This window comes from Arvicola amphibius, chromosome 11 (assembly GCF_903992535.2).
Source record: "Arvicola amphibius chromosome 11, mArvAmp1.2, whole genome shotgun sequence".
Taxonomy (NCBI): Eukaryota; Metazoa; Chordata; class Mammalia; order Rodentia; family Cricetidae; genus Arvicola; species Arvicola amphibius.
The window spans coordinates 116,051,379-116,066,269 of NC_052057.2; positions in this window are offsets into that span (position 1 = coordinate 116,051,379).

Consider the following 14,891-nt stretch of genomic DNA (forward strand, 5'->3'; position numbering starts at 1 on the left):
GTTGCAGGCTGTAACCAGAGAGAGATTCCCTGTAAGATGGATCCACAGAGGAGAGAAATCCCGTTTTGACACATGGCGTAACTGACCTGGAGGGCAGCTGGGTGCATTCTTGAAACAGAATCTATTGCTAACCATTGAACTACCCCAGTGACCAAAGATAAGGGAACACCCAAGAATCTGAAAAGCCCAGAATGTCTGTCAGGTGACCAGGAGGGCCAGACTCTGGTGGGTCAAAGAACTGGGCAGCAGGAGGTTGGCTCCAGCTGGGCAGTACATACGGAAGGATAGCCTCATCCTCAGTGGCCTGTGGCAATTGCGAATTAGCCTGACGTTTGACAGCACTGAGCCTGAAGTCATCGGGTGGATCAAATTCTGGCGCTACTTACTGCTGATTTGCTACCCATTGCTGGGGGGCCTTGAAACGTTAGAGGCATACACACGATACCATGACACCACAGGGCCTCTCTCTCCAGCAGGGACCAATAAACAAGAGGCCCCGAGAGCGCAAGGGCAGCCCACACATCTGTGTGATCTCACTGCTGCGCTGGCCTCTCACACTGCCCGGGCACTTGGGAGACAACGTCCAGCTGGAACTGACACCCCAGAAACTACGGTCTGGAGAGTCTTGGAAGGCTGAGAGAGAGCCCATCCCACAGAAGGCAAAGCTAAGCAGTCAGCTGAGGCCCCAGATGCACAGAGAACAGGAAAATGGCTGCTCAGGCAGACACCAGACACTCAGCAGCCACTGGCTCTCACCTCACTCCGTTCTGTTAGCAATTGGGCTCTCCAGTCTGAAGTCCCTTGGGAGTGCCTCATTTTTACACAGATGAAGCAGAAGTTTTACTGTATTTTTGTCAGCCTTCTATTTGTTATTCCCCCTTCCTTCATTTATTTAATCTTGGGTTTTTCCTATTTGGAGACCATATTTTTTTTTTCCTTAGTTTCCTTTTGGATCTTTTGCCCACAGAGTTACTTCATTCTAATGACATCCCTACATCTAGTACTTTGAGTATGTTTTGCTGACTTCCTTTAAGATATTCTTATGTTTTATTTCCCTCTGTCTGGGGATATTCACCAGAGAAGACTGCTCGCACATGGCTTTAAGTTAGTAGAAAATCTTTATTAGTGGGGCTGTGACTACACTGGGTGTTCAGGGCCTCAGTGCCGGCCCTAGCCTTTCTTAGGGTGAGATCTTAGCCCAAAAACATGTTCTGGGTTGACATACTTCCGTTAACAAGAACACTTAGCCAGAAACGAACCACAGAAGCTGAAAAGTAAGGTTAGCACACTTAGACACTTTGCCAGAACTATGGACTTTGATAAATGAGGACTTTGTTTTCTTTTCGGCAGGTGGTGCTGTCTACGTGCGGAGATTTACAACCCGAATGGTACTTCCATCATGGAGTCGGTTGTGCTAAAGTCTGGGGGCCTCATGTACCTTCTTATATTTACCTAAGTCTGACTTTGACCTTTTTTGTTATCAGGAAATCTTTGGCTTTTCCACCTCTATTTTTATTTTCTTTCCTTTTTCATTTATTTAGCCTGTTTCACCACTGTGTGTCCCGCTCCCTGATGCATTAGTTACTTGTCTTGTTCCTCTGATAAAAGCAGCTTACAGAATGATGCGTTTGTTTTGATGCCCCGTGTGGAAATACAGTCCGTCATGGTGGGGAAGGAGCAGAGGCATATGCTTGAGGAAGCTGAACAGCTTCATCCACAGTCAAGAAGCAGAGACAGAGAAATGCTAATATCAGGTAGCTTTTTCCTTTTTATCCATACAGTACCCGCGGCCCACTGCACGCTGCTGCCCACAGCTCTCTTCAACTGACTTAGTCTAGATGCTTCATGACAGCCATGAGCCGTTGATCTCTGGGGGATTCTAGAGCCTATAAGGGTGACCACCGATACTAATCATCATACCTGCCTCCTTCCTTTGTCTCGGACACTTGTGATTTCCACACTTACCTTAAGGAATTTCTAACTTCACAGCACTCTAGAGTCTTTCAGCTTTTACCTATTTGTTCATTGATGACGTGTCGGTGAGACGTAACTGATTTTAAGCCCATGTCACAGTTAGCTTCGACTGCCAATTTGACACAAACCTAGACATACTCGGAGAATTGCTTTCATCAGATGGGCCTGGGAGTCTATCTGTGGGGCATTTCCTGACTGCTGGCAGATGTGGGAGGGTCCAGTTTAGTCCACTGTGGGTGGTGCCATCCCTCAGCAGGTAAGCCTGAGGTCTATAAGAAGGAAGCTGAGCAAGCCAGAGGAAGTGAGCCAGGAAGGAGAGTTTCTCTGTGTTCTGCTCGGAGTTCCTGCTTTGGCTTCCCTTGATGATGGTCTGTAAGCCAAATAATTCATCGCATGGAAAGTCTTAAGGGCAGAAATGACAGGGTCATCTCATTTAATCCAGAAAGGGACTTGACAATGTTCCGCATCCCTCCATGATAAAAGCTTTGAATGAATTCGTAATAGAGGCAACACACCTCAGCACCAAATGGCTGTAACTTATGCCCTGGTCCTTTTATTTCCCTCCCTCACCATAAAGACCAAAAGCCTCCTTTTTGTTTGGAGTAACTCAAATCCACTTCTACTATTTGAAATTAATGGAATCTTCAGGAATAGCAAGACATCCTGTGGGACACAAAGGTTCCTGTGCTCACAGATGAGCATAGAGGAACCAGGAATGTTAAACCCACAGGGCTGTCCCTTCAAACAGGTGAATAACCTGTGATACAAGAAGCCCCAGAGCAGGGGCTGGAGAGATGGCTCAGAGGTTAAGAGCATTGCCTGCTCTTCCAAAGGTTCTGAGTTCAATTCCCAGCAACCACATGGTGGCTCACAACCATCTGTAATGCGGTCTGGTGCCCTCTTCTGGCATGCAGGTGTACACACAGACAGAATATTGTATACATAATAAATAAATATTTTAAAAAAGAAGGTCCAGAGCAGAACAGAAAACGTGGTTAAGAGTCTAGGGATTTTTGTGCTATCCATGTCACTGAGACCAGACCCTCCCCAACACCCTTGTCTGAGCTTGTCAATGTATAGAACCTATCCTTATATTGACATACAGTCAATCTATAGAGCCCATCTTTATGAAAAGTGTCACACGTACTTTACAAAGAGTCTTAATGTTCTTACATCTTAATATTTAGTAGGCTCATGAGCTTGAGCTAGTTATCACCAAGAAAATGTTCACCAAATTGTTCTGTACTTAAATATGCCTACAATAAACTGCTTGGGGGCAGACTTCCGAAGTTTGGGCCAACACTGGCTACTGAGTTGTTGAACTGAATAGATAGCTACTGTCAAAATACAAAATTCAAATTTTGAGCTATTTTAAAACATTGCCCAGCTGGGGATTGTTGTTGCACCTGCCCTTAATTCCAGCACTTGGGAAAAAGAGGTATGGATCTCTGTAGAAAGAAGTTTCTGTCCTGCCCAGTCCCACAGACATTCAGTTCCAAAGAAACACACAGAGGCTTATATTAATTATAAACTGCTTGGCCTATTAGCTCAGGCTTATTATCAACTAGCTCTTACAACTTAAATTAACTCATAATTCCTGCCTATGTTTAGCCTTATGACTTGGTACCTTTTCTCAGTGAGGCATTCTCATCTTGCTTCCTCTGCATCTGGCTGGCAACCATGTCTCTACTTTTCCTCTTCCCAGAATTCTCTTGGTCTGGTAGCCTTGCCTATACTTCCAGCCTGGCTACTGGCCAATCAGCATTTTGTTAAAGCAATATGAGTGACAAATCTTTATAGTATACAAAAGCACTATGCCACAGTAGATCTCTGTGCATTTGAGGCTAGCCTAGTCTACATAGTAAGTTTCAGGCCTGCCAGAGCTGCAAAGTGAGGCCTTGTCTCAAAATAAATATATACATAGACTCATGCATGCATTCGTCTATAAGTGTTATATAATTATATATAATATACATATGTAACTTTGAAATACAACAACAAATATGTATGAACTCTCAAAATTGCATTTATCTTCTGCCTCTCACAAATACCAGTTGTGATGCTGAATCTGACCTGCTACCTTGAGGTCAAGGGAGAGTTCGGTTATGTTTGTAGCCTTTGGTTTTTAAGTGTTTACACCATACTATTTTCCCGTGTCCTATAAGCATTTGGTGCAATGTGTGATTTGCTAGAGAACTGCTTGCAAGTGAGGTCTATAGAATTCAACTCTCTCAGACATCTGCGAGCTTTCTGCTATTGCTATAGTCAAAAATATATTTTGTAGATTTAAGACCTATTCAGAGAAGCAGGTCTTCGAGTTCTCATCCTCTGCAACTGTGCTCAGCACGTCACACATCTTTTAGGCTGCTCATTTCTGGAAACATTTTAATGTCCCCTACATTATCAATGAAATGACACACCCTGCCCATCTGTTCATGTTTCTCTTGACTGTAATTCCCCCGCTGTGTTACCAAGACAACACTACAACTATGTAGCTATGACATCACAAGGAGGGGTTACCCCCTTCACTTTACTTCCACTATCAAATGCAATGCTGTAATAGGATTTCAAATTATGGCTGTTTATTATTCCGTTTAGGCTCTGTTCTTCAGGAGATACTTGCCTTGTGAGGCAGCAGGCATTTCTAGGTGACATCTTCCCACTCTCTCCTTAGCCAATAGCTTACTTCCACATTAAGGAGCAAGGGATCTGGGCTACTGCTGTCCCATCTAGCCTGTTAGCCAACTAAGTCTCCACAAAACATTGAGTAGTGTTGGTGACAGGAGAGTATCAGTACATTTCCAGGACTTCAAAGGAAGGATGAGCCGGGCATTGTGACACATTCCTGTAGTCCCCCTGGCTCGGGAGAAGGGGATCATTGAGAATGGCAGGTGGGCAAGAGAAGGTAGGGGTGGTAAATACGATCAAAGTATTTATATACACGTGTGAAAATGTCATGATGAGACCCATTATAATGCTTGATTAATATATGTTTATAAAAACATTCAAAAGAAAAACCTTTCCACTTTTCAAGTATTATTTTAATGCTGTATTCATAATTGAGAGGAGGATTGTGCCTTAGGGTCAACACTGAGCAGCTTACAGACACCAAGAAGCAAAGGCCATGCTGTGTTCCAGCTCTTCCCATGGGAGGAGAGCAAAATGGGACATTCTGACCTCTTTGTTCCTGTTTCAAAATGGTGGCAGCCTGCTGAGTTGAAGGCTGCTGTGTCCTCTGTACATGGACCTCTGAGACATCAGAGAAGAGGGGGCAACGTCTGTAAGAGCCAGCAGACAAGGGAGTCTACTGTGAGATAGTGTCCTCTGTATGATAGGGAAGCTGCCCCGTGAAATCTTCACAACATGGCTGTCTAAACAAGACCCAAACAATGATAAAAATCAACAGGCATACCAATGTGAATGGGGGTCATTTCACAGGGTCCCACACCTAGATGAAGAGCTACAAGCAAAGAACAATGGCAAAGAGAGAGAAAAATAGTCTTCCTCAAGGGTAAGCACCCTAATGACTACCCAATACCAAGTGGTCAGTCCAAAAAACGTATACACAAAAGCAATAGCAAAGGGACTCAGTGGAATGAATTTATGTGTTATTTATTCACGTATAATTATTTATATTATTGTATAGGACAATAATATAAAAAGTGCCATGAATTTTAGATGGGGGACAAGAGAGGAGAGGGAGGGGGAAATAATGTGTTATATTTTATTTAAAAATAAGATAAATTAAGTAATAATAAATTTGAAAAAAATAAATGGCCCTCTGAAGATAAACTCAGAAAAAGACTCACAGAAAGTGGCAATGGTGACTTCAACAGCCCTGAGCCTCCACGGTGATCTCCTGCCTTGCCTGGAGGGGTGTGGAGAGTGCAGAGTGGGGGGGGCGGGTGACACCGCAGAGAACAAATAAACAATTGGAAAACAAAACCTTCAGGGAAGGGTTAAAGGAAAGAAGCTATTTTGCCTGGAGAAGAGAAGGCTGAGGAATGACCTAATTATAGGCTTCAAGTACATGAAGAATTAATCTACAGCAGATGGTGACCAGCTGTTTTCAATTCCCATTGAATACAGTACGAGAGAAAATTGGCTTGGAGGGTAATAGAAGGGATTTGATAGATAAAAGAAGGAGTTTACTGGGGTTTGAGGGTCACGGGTGTTAAGAGGAGATAGGCTCTGCTGCTTAGGGAGGTGACAGCCACTCCTTTCCTGAGGTTTCCCGGCTTGGCTTGGTTTGTTCAAGTGCACTGAGGGAGAAACAGCTCTACTCTCTTACAGAGAAGGCCAGTTGGGGTGTGTGGCTGCCTGCTCACCACACCCGTGTCTTCTCGTCACTTGGACTCTCAGAGTTTACTTTCCATGACTCATTATCATGATGCCCAGTGGCAGTCACCAGGTGCCAGAGGTATGCCGGACCTAAAGGAAGAAAGCGACCTAGATTCGACTTTCGTCTTCACACTCCCGGGTGGCCGCTGCAAGTATCTGCCAAGGGCCCTCTCGGTGCTAGACACCACTTCAGTCCCAGAAAGGCCCAGCAGAGGAAATGTGGCTATCCTCACCAGCAGGAGAGCGTGTGGTATGGAGAGAGCTATGTCGTAATCAGTCGGGAAGTTTGAAAACATACATACACCCTGACCCTTCCGTCCAACGATTTGGCAGTGAGCACCTTTCTCACGCATGCTGTCCAGTGAAACCATCGTCTCAAAGTTGAGTGTGCCTCTCCTCTTGACTCCAAGGTGCAATGGTAAACAGATTTCACATTGCTCACCAGTGCGTGCTAGTACACTGACCTTCATATGCACGGAGCTGAAGGAATTCCGCAAGCGAGCATTATGGCTTTAATTTTTATATTTGATTATGCTATTTTATTTTATTTTTTAGTGTCTGTTGAGCCCTTCAGTGAGTTCTAGAATCCTTTGAGTTTGAAACAGGACTGTGGGAAGGCCACAACTCTGCCACCAGCCTACAAGGCAAGAACTCATGTATATGTTCACGCCTCCGCTACAGGGTGATGGGTAGGGTGTGGGTTGGTAGAAAGAACGAAAGCCCCCAGGTCCCTCCACCTGTCTTCACCATGCTCTGGCAGGGAAAGAGTCCTGCAGGTTTCTCTGTGCCCTCCTCCAAGGAAGAAAGGCACAAGTCATGGGCACAAAAGGCCTTCAGTACTGCATAATGAGTGTGGTGGTATGGGGAGGTGGGGGCAAGGAGAATCACAAGGTCAAGGGCAGCCTAGGTTGGGGAGCAAGACCTTGTCTCAAAAGCAAACAAAAAGCAGGAGGACTGGAATTGTCTTCTGTGTAACGTGAATCCATCAAATGGCCAGGGCTGAGAACAATTGACCAAGGTCACAGCCAGCAAACAAGCTATTGCCAAAGCCAGAAAGACGCCAAGCACAAAGGGAACCTTGTGGTAGGGAGTTCCAGCGCCACGAATGTCACTAATTAGGGCAGTGAGTGAGTGCGTTACTTACATAGGTCTCCCTGGACAAAGCAGCTAAATTGGCTGCAAATGACAGCGTGTTGCCAGTCTGGCGACTGCAGAAAAACAAAAATCTTCTCTATCCGTGCGGAGCAAGCGGAGGACCACAGGCCTCTCCGTCACCGCCACTGAAATCATGACATCGCCGCCGAGCAGTCCTTTCACTACCTGGAAGGGCTTCTCAAAATCACAGCGTAGGACTGAGCCCAGAGCCTCATTTGTCACGGGCAACAACAAGGACTGGGTGTCCCTTGATTACCCCACGATGAGCTGCCGAGAAAGAACGTGCTGCTGATTTCTCCCTCCCGTAGAACGGGGATGGTGGAGATGATCGGGTCCTGGGTAACAAGTGTCCCTCAGACTCAAGGCTGGGCTAGGCAAGTGTCGGTTCGCAGGTGCCTGCAAACTGAGGGTTCCTGTTTTACCGCACACGCTCAGCACTAGGATGGTCAGAAGTGGAAGAAGTTCGAATCGGCAAAGGCCATGGCCCCTTCTCTCAGAGAGGCTATAATGGCTGGTTTGAATGCCAGGTTGCCACAATTAGAATGAGCTGAGTACCGAGCCTCAGATGAGAAACCATCCGGATTGCCTTAACTGATGCAGGAAGACCCAGCCCCGTTGTGGGCAGCGTATTCTGGCAGCAGTCCAGGAAAAACGGAGCAATGGTGGAAGGAAGATTATTCACCTTGGGCCTCTTTGGCCTTTTCCTCTTGTGGCTGAGTGGATCTATGCTGTTGCTGCTCCCACTGGTGCCCTCCCTGCTATCAGAACCAGTGTTTTCAGCCTTCCTATGTTGACTGAGGATCAGTGGATCTCCAGGAACCTTCTACAGTTTCAGCGTCTGATTGGGACTGCTGAACACCACCGGTAGACTGTCAGTCTCTCAGAAGCAAGACAAATGTTCTGATGCTCCTACTGCAACATAAGCTGGTGACACGCGCGCGCGCGCGCGCGCGCGCACACACACACACACACACACACACACACAATGTATGCTGTGTTCCCCTGATTAATGCAGAGGCAATCAATGTATGATCTACGGTGGAAACACATAGCCATACCCTCTTGTACTTCCAGGTTGCTTCCTCTCAAGCCTGCTTCTCAGGGCCTTCAGGGTACCTCCCTTCAAGAGGAATGAGAAAGCTCTCATACAGTTCTGTCAGCCAGATGAGCTGGAAGAGCTGCAGGCACTCACCCAGTTCAGCCATGGAAAATCAGACAGCAGAAGAGTTTGGACAATGATGAAGGCAGGGGCCAAGAGGGACCTGGGCTATGTCTATTGAACGTACCAGGATGCAAACCTTCGAGTAAGGGTCTGACAAGTGAGACACCATGGGAAATCCAGTGAGAAGGAGCAGAGACTGAGTCAAGCTCAATAAATGGTAGGAGCCAGGAACTAGAGCAAGGCGAACAAGGGACAAGGGACAGGTAAAGAGGGGGACAGTTGACAATGAGCTGACTGTGCAGGATCTGATGGGCCATAACATTTGGCATTTCATGTCAAATGACAAAAAGCCACTAGAAATTTTTGAACAGGGGATGATTGTGTGTGTGTGTATGTGTGGTGTGTGTGTGTCTATGTGTGCATGGTGTGTGTATGATGTGTTTTTTGCTTGAGATTGAACCCAGGACTTCACACATGCTAGATGAGCTCTACCTGATTGATATCCTCGGCCCTGTTTGTTTGCTACCCCCACCCCAGTTTAAAAGCAGTACCCCAAATTGCCCGGTGGGGACTTGAGTACAATAGGTAGCACAGGCAATCGACCTTAGTGCCCTCCTGCCTCAGCCTCCCATGATAGGCCTGAACCACCGACCACAGTTGTTGGTGATGGAAGAAGTGAACACCTGGCTACCAAAGTGGAGGGCCAAGCTGCTGCGTGAGGCCAAAGAGCACTTCCCACAAAGAGGAGGGCGAGTCAGACGCTGAGCCATCAAGAAACTAGAAAGTGGTTCAGGCATCGGGAGGACAAAGCACCTTGGGGACCTGGTGAGATAGGATGAAGCGGGAGATGCACAGCCTGACAGCAGGTGTCCGGCCAGGGAGTCTAAGTGGATAGGGATATTATTTATTCATCAGGTAAGAGACCCAGAGGGCAGAGCTCTTTGAAGGGAGCGGCGGGCTGTTCCCTTGAGGATTATTAAATGCACCCAGAAGGGAATTGGTGATTCATGCTTCCAGTTCAGGAAAATCGCCTCTGCGGAAGTTACAAATGTGAGAACATCAGCGCAGAACTACCGCTGGAAAAGAGAAGATTTACCGCCGAGGGCCTAGGGAGAGAGAAGAAACTGCTGAGCCCAGGTGCCAGGGAAGCAGAAGGTTCTAGAAGCAGGCAGAGGAAACTGTAAGCCAGAAATAGATGCCAGGAATGGCAGTTCATGTCTGTTACCCCAGCACTTGGAAGCTAGGTCAAGTGAGTTCATTGCTAAGCTAAGTGACACTGAGGCCCTCATAAAATAATAATAGGGAGCAAGTAAGGGAATGAAAACACACAAAAAAATTAGAAGTCACCAGAGAAAGGAAGAACCTGACTGGGCAGGTTCAAATGCTGCAAAGAGCTGAGCCCCTATACGTTGACCATGGTTCTCAGATTTTCCATAACATACTGTGTGCTTCTCTGAACTCCCTTTACACTGTTAATTGCCAGCAAATTAGGAATTATGTCTTTTGGTCATCTGTTGTAGAAGACTGCTTGTTTGTTCCTGGTTGCTCAGCCCCCAAAATAACCACACAGAAACTATATTATTTGCAATACTGTTTGGCCAATAGCTTCAGCACATTGCTAGCTAACTCTTACATCTAAAATTAACCCTTTTCCATTATTTTATATTTTACCACAAGGCTTGTGACCTACTGACAAGGTTCCAGCTGGCAGCTTGCGTCTTTCTCCTCTGGCAGGTACATGGCGTCTCCCAACTCTGCTTTCTTTCTCCCAGCATTCAGTTTGGTTTTCCCTGCCTAGCTCTACTCTGCCCTATCACAGGCCAAGCCAGCTTCTTTATTCATCAACCAATGAAAGCAACACATGTACAGAAGGAGCTCCCACACCAGTCATCACTGACTATCTGGGTCCCAAAATTATGCCTGACTTGCAATGGAACCAAATAAACATATGAATAGCATTTGTGATCCAGGCATACAGAGTGTGTGCATGTCACAGTGCCGCCAAGTCTCTTCATAATTGGCTAATATGAGAAAGGAGAAAATGGAAGGTGCAGACATATAACTTTCTTTGGAGGAGGACAATGATTTATACAAAGTACTCCAGTGTTTATGTTAAAGTATTAGTTCAGTTGTCTCTCTTGCTTTTTTCAGATACAGTCTCTATATGTGTAGATCAGGATTATCTCAAATTTGAGAGCCTCCCGCCTCTTTGTCCCAAGTGTCCTTTGCTAAAGGTAGACTTAAGCACATCCAACTGTCCTCTCATGGAAGCTCATTATCTCCTCCTGGATGCAGTATATGACAACATGCAGAATGTTTACCACCAGAGAAGTCTGTCAACAGCCCCTGGTGCCAGTATGTATAATGGCTCATACCCATGTGGCTTGCCAGCAGTCAAGCTACCTTTTATCTCTAGACAAAGGTGGTATGCCATGAACAAAAGCCCCTACTGTGAATTCTATACCCAAAGCAAAATTCCCCATCAAAAATGATATTCAAAGGACTTATAGATTTTATGCAAGCAGAGGTAGACGAAGGTCAGGCATTTCTTGGATATAGCCGCTACATCTAAAGTATTATGTTGCTGAGGTGTGGGATAAAACAATGAATAGGAATCTTGGAAAGAGCAAAGTTTATTATAGTTAGCTAAGTTAGTATGGTTATAGGAGACAGTGAAGTTAATACAGGAAACAAAAAGCATCAATAATAAAAGGCACTGAACAATTATGGACAAGCAATGAGCTAGTATTATTTGCAAAGGGCAAGAAGGTTGCTACATGCCCAGGACTGCTGTTCTGCCTGGATGCTTCTTTGTATACAGCCAGTGCATTGTAAATTGTATTATTATAAATAAACTGGGATCTAACGGCATCCCAAGAGGGATATCCAGTGCAGTGTTGGCGCTTCATGAAATGGCTTGCACAAGACACCACCTACTCTCCAAGTAGATAAATGCCATAGGTACCCATGTACCCAGGACAGGATGTATTGTAAATGTCAGGTTTAGGGACAAATATGACTCTCCCACGTCATAACAACAGCCATTGAATAAGATCAACAAACATTTCCTAGCTGTCCAGGAGCAATGAATCATTCTAGGTTTTGATTACACAGATGAAAATTATAGGATAGCCACTGTCAAAAGATAAAATTGCAGCAATTTACCATACAGATCTTAATTGCTGTTATTTGGCATTCTAGAATGGGGCAATACTTTATTCCATAAAGTAAGTGTTCTAATGAGCCGAGAGGAGGTTGGTTGGTTTCATAGGCATAAGCTGGGCAAAGCAGAATCATAACAAAAGAGAATGTGGCACTTTCGACTTCCTTTCCCTGTGAGACCGTCACCCTGGTTAGCATCTAGCCCCCACCCCAACCCCAGGAGCTTTTTGTATGAAGATAAAAGCAGAGGATTGTGCACCTTTCCTGTGTCCTCTCTTCTGACCTCTCGGAGGGTCATGGGACAGCTTCCTTTCAGTTTGGTGACTTGGCACTTCAACTGGCTGACTCATTTTGGTTTTCAGTCTGGTCTGTCAGAGCCCAGTGCAAGAGTATACATTTTATAAATCTCTATATCTAGCTTGCTCCCAGTCAGGCTATGAAGACAGCACATGAAAACAAAAATTGGGATTTTCATAAGGAAAGCAAAAGACTTAATAAAAGGAAGTTACTGTGGAATCAGGCGTATACGTATGATTAGGAAAAGAATGCACTATGGTTTCCTTTGGCACCAGACGCCCTGCTTTCTGAAACAAGCTACAGGTATCAGGGAGGATGTGCATGCTCATTCAGTGACTAAATAACTGAATAAAAACACATCTGTTAAGACAGTCTCACAAAGCAGCTAAGGCTATTCTCAAACATGCAATCTTCCTGCCCCAGCCTCCTGAGTTCTGGGATTATAGACACGCAATGTAGGTGTAAATGAAGTACTTGAAAGCAGCTTGAATATATGCATATATCCAAAACACAAAGAGCAAAGACACATGAAAATGTGGCAACAGAGATTGGTTCGGTATTTCTGACTCTGCCTTCCTCACGGGAGGGTGCTGAGGCCCTTGGGCAGGTGTGGTTACACAGCAGTTTGTGCTGGACTGAGTTGAGCAGTGTCTTCTGTCTTCTTCCTTCACACCATGTTTATCCATTCTCTAACTCATAACTACTTCAGGATTCCTGCACTTTGATTATAATTGTCCAACTTCGTATCATGCAGCAGACACGAGACCTAAACTTCTCCCAAATAAGAATTTAAAAGGCCCTTCTGCCCGTGCCTCATAAATGTTTTCTGCAGTTAATATAAGGGATTGCATCAGCTGCTATCACTTTTAGACTATGAAATTAATTATTTACAGGTTCATTGTAGCCTAAGAGGCAATTATGGACACCAAAACTGTTTTCGTGTGCTTGTAATGTGTACTCTAAAGTTGGGGAGTAAGAGATTTGGGGACAGACTTGGCAAAAAAAGTCTAAGCTTAGTAACTAGAAAAATAATCACTGGAATATATGTGTGGGTGTGAGCGTGTGTGCATGCACATGCGCGTGTGTGCGTGTGTACTCACAGAGCAGCATAGCACCTATCTAGCCTGGATTCTGCCTCAGATGAAGATTAGGAAGAATGCCATTCCCACTAAAACAAGAAAACAGCAACAAATAAATAAAACCCAATTTTTTTTTCTTAATGCTACTGTAAAGCTCCGAGTGCAGTGAAGTATAACAAACCAAGCTGTAGAGTAGGATGGCCATCCCTCCATGAGCAGACAGGACGCTTGCATTCTTGGGGACCAAGTTGCAATCTAAGCCTGTGTGAGCGCTGGAAGCAGCCAGTAGGGGGAGCTGCTGGGACAAGAACGCAACAGAAATTGTGTAGTAATCAGAGATGCTGTAACTCTTGAACAGCCAAACTCAGTCTTTCTAATTCTTTCTAACTCTAAGTCTTTCTGAATTCTCTTGCACTGTACTCTGAGTGAATAATGGTTTGGAGGCCAAGGGCAAAACAGAAATAAATTCTGTATCCCAAAGCAACTATATTCCAATCTCTATGGGGGAATAATCTGAATATATCCTTCAAAATATCAGAAACTAGAGATAAACAAAAACTTGGAGAAGAAAAGGTTTCTTTTTCTTACAACTACATATCATAACCATTGAAGAAAATCATGGCAGGAACCTGGAAGAGGCAGGTGCTGATGCAGCAGCCATGGAGGAGTGCTGCTTACTGGCTTGCTCCTCATGGCTTGCTTAGTCTGCTTTCTTATAGAAACAGGAGCACCAGCCAGGGGCAGCCCTACCCAATGAGCTGGAACCTCCCCATCAATCACCAATTAAGAAAATGTCCTACAGACTGGCCTATCTACAGTCAAATCTTATGGAACTATTTTCTCAATTGAGATTCCCTCTCTTAGATGATTCTAGCTTTTATCAAGTTAACATAAGAATAGCCTTCACAGTACATGTTGAAAGGGATATTAAGAAATTGATGGTAAGGTTTATTTTTGAGACATGCTTTCAATATAAGGTCCAGGCTAACCCGAACTTCACTATGTATTGCTGGGCAATCTTAAACTCATTAACTTCTTGCCAACAATTCCAAAGTGCTGGGATATTGGTGTGGGATTCCCCTCTATATTCTGTGATTGCCATTAATGAATAAAGAAAACTAGATTTTCCTGATAGGGTAGAACAGAGCTAGGTGGAGAATACTAAACTGAATGCTGGGAGAAAGGAGGCGGAGTCAGAGAGAAGCCATGTAGCCCCACTGAAACCAGATGGAACTTTACCTTATAAGCCACAGCCATGTGGCGATACACAGATTACTAGAAATGGGTTAAATTAAGATGTAAGGGTTAGAAAATAAGAAGCTAGAGCTAATGGGACAAGCAGTGATTTAAATAATATAGTTTCTGTGTCATTATTTGGGAGTCTGGGCAGCCAGGAAATGAACAAGCGGCCTTACTACAAGAGAATATAACCATGAGTTAGTTGAGTGCAAGATTTTTGGGGCAGAGAGTATGCTGGGAAGAAGGGTGGAGTCCAAGAAGTCCCAAATCAGACATGCAATATGCATCATGGAACTTTCATAGATGAGGTAAACAAACCTCAGGGAAGCATATAGATTAATAAAAATGGGTTAATATAAGTTATAAAAGCTAGTTAAAATAAGTCTAAGCTATTGGCTGAGCATTAATAATTAATACTAATTCTCTATGTGGTTATTTGGGAACTGACTGGCAGGACAGAAAAGTTCACCTAAAAATCTGTT